The following is a 2,889-nucleotide window of genomic DNA, read 5'->3' as shown; positions in this document are numbered from 1 at the left end:
TTTGCTAAAATTTCGAAATCTAAAGTTGTCAAAACAAATTCTATGGGACTGAGAAATATTATTTTTTACTTTTTAGTCCATTTATAAAAGCGTGGTATATTAAAAAGTTTTTTTTTATTATATTTATTTTCTACTTTTTAGTCTTGTCTGTATAAAATTTTGCAATAGATATTAAAATAATATAACTTGCAATGAAAAGAGAACAGAACACTATTGCGCAAAATACACCACACAAATATTTGCGCAAATATAAATGAGTACAAATAAGATTCTTATTCGATTGCTATTTGTAAAGTTGGTATTTGCGCAAATATTTGTGTGGTTTATTTTGTGCATATGCAAACAAACTGTTTTGTACATACATATGTACATACATACATATGAGCACCAATTAATTTTATTTAAAGAAATGGCTTGTCGTTCATCTCCGCTCAAATATTTTTAGGCGCAATATTTAACTACTTCCGGCAAGGCTTACCATCGAGGTTGATGTCTAGACTTTGGGATAGGAACTTTGATTATAATCTATAATTATAGCTAAAAAATGGTGGTCTGGACATACAACATTGCAAGTTGATAAAAGCGTTGTAAAAATTATAGAAGTGATAGCTATTTCGTAAATCACCACATTTCCTCATCAGACTTCTTTCAGTAGGATTCGAACCGACGATCCCACTGACTCAGCCAGTTGCCTACGCACTGAGCTAAGCTCGCCTTGTAAATTATTCTTGCTTTTTTCCACTTTCTCATTTGCTAAGCCTACACAATCAACCGCAGCTATTCCGCTGCAATTCACTTCATCATGTGGTTGGTGGTTTTGTTTGTTTTTCCGAAATAGCTATCACTTCTACAATTTTTTCACATTATTGTTGCTTTTCCACAATAAGTTTTTCATTAAAAACAGCCTCAAGCTCATTAAAAATTGTTGAATATAATTGTTATAAGGCCATAAAATAAACTTAACTTAAAAGTTATTTTTTTATTTTGAAATCAAAAAATATTTAGAGGTCGCTCAAGGCGCCCAAAGTTTTCCATGTATTTTATAAGGGGGAAAAAACACTTTTCGTAGAATGGTATAGAATAGTTAAAAACCGGAGATTTAGACGAAGTCGAAAATTTTAGCTTTGCAAAACGCGCACATATTGACCTTTTTTGAATCCAATAAACTATTTTTTACTTATTGTAGTGTATTATTGAACAAAATCATATAACTCCACGCTTCTAACTTGTTCCGACTTCCGTAAAAACTTCATGCTTTTAGGGTAGTTGGCAGCCTTAATCGGAAATAACTTGTGTCAAGGTAGTACTACACTTTTCGAAATTAGAAAAGTTAACTACGGCATTAATTGGAGCTTTTTTTGTTGTGGAAAGAAAAAATTTGTAGCTCTCGTTTTTTGTAGTCAAATTAGCACTACATACCATTCTTTCTTAAAAAAACGAGAGCTAAAAATTTTTTCTTTCGACAACAAAATTACAACAAAAAAGCTACAATTAATGCCGTAGTTAACTTTTCTAATTTCGAAAAGTGTAGTGCTAACTTGACACACGTTCGGAAATATATCCATATTCGGCTAAATGTTCGACTTCTTCAAAAAATCGACCGAAGTTTTTTGCCGAATTCGAGCAATTTCCTTAAATTACTTAAGTATTATAATTTAAATTGTTCAAAACGCGCATATGTTGAATATATATATATTTTTTTTTGAACTGAATTAATAGCACTTTTTTTTAAACCCGTATGGATCAAAATTTCCAACTTGTTCAATATAAAACGAACATCGAATTCCATGAAAATCTCAAGCCTTTTATTTAGTTTTGTTTTTAGCTCCATAGCCAAGCAGAGAGTTGGTAGGTGGCCTAAGCGGCGACGTAACGGTTCCCATTGCGATTGCGCTAAACGTTTACATGCATACATATGCGCTTGGAGAAGAGACTGCGTTAGGTCTACGCCATGCGACGCCATGCGCGAGAGAGAGAAGAAATGTTTGAGTCTCTCATTGACAAGCCTGAGCAGGAGGGAGTTAGCAAGTGCTTAAAGAGCGCAAACATTAGCTGTCGGAGTTGACAAGATAACGGTACGTTTACAAATATATGTACATACATATGCGCTTGCAGAAGAGACGGCATTTAATTCTTCTTCATGTGACGCCATGCGCGAGAGAGATAATTTTTGCGTCGCTGATCAGGACTGCCAATTTGGATGAAAGCGTGCCATTGTTGTGTTCGACCGAACGTTCGATTTCGGTTTCGCTGTGACGATTAACTGACAATATTTTCATGTTCGTGTTTGTGTTCGTGGAGATCTTGACGAAGTCGAAAATATTAGCTTTGCAAAACGCGCACATATTGTCCTTTTTTGGAATTCAATAATTTATTTTTTCTTATTGTAAGAGTATTGTAGAGTAATTAATTAAAATTTGTACAGGCACTCTTATTTGTTTCGAGATATACTCATTGAGTGAAAGCGGAGTATATATAGCTTTAAATAAACTACCAAAAAAGATCACAGGTGAGAATGGAAATACCTTTCGCCTTACTGCAATGGTGGCATATGAAGGTCAAGAAATTCAGTACTCGCCTGAGGACATGGGCAATCTGCTTCAGAGACGGAAAGTCGATTCAATATGACGATATCGTCACTAGACACAAGGGTGGGCTGAAAGTTCCACAATTTTAAAACCTTTAACGGCCCAGTGATAAAAATTTGCCTAAGGGAAAGAGAAATTGAGAGCAAAAAGAAATTTTGAAATTCTTTAATATTTGACCCTCGCGCATGGGGATCACAATTTAGATTTTTTTTTTAAATTTTGATGCTTTTCCAAATTTTTTTTTTACAATTGCTTATGCTTTATTTTAAACCTCTAGGAGTAATATTTCAACACATTATAT

The 2,889-nt window shown here is 33.9% G+C and overlaps 1 protein-coding gene across 1 annotated transcript in view; it reads left to right on the top strand.

Annotated features, from left to right (window-relative positions):
• LOC118734214 (DEAD-box helicase Dbp80) overlaps nucleotides 1-2,889 on the top strand; it is a 410,640-nt gene that overhangs the window by 59,738 nt on the left and 348,013 nt on the right. The gene's annotated exons all lie outside the window — the stretch shown is intronic.

Source organism: Rhagoletis pomonella, unplaced genomic scaffold, assembly GCF_013731165.1.
Source record: "Rhagoletis pomonella isolate Grant_MI unplaced genomic scaffold, Rhpom_1.0 Rhpom_scaffold_00002, whole genome shotgun sequence".
NCBI lineage: Eukaryota > Metazoa > Arthropoda > Insecta > Diptera > Tephritidae > Rhagoletis > Rhagoletis pomonella.
The sequence above is the reverse complement of the archived record's forward strand: the minus strand, read 5'-3'. Positions and strand labels throughout refer to the sequence as shown.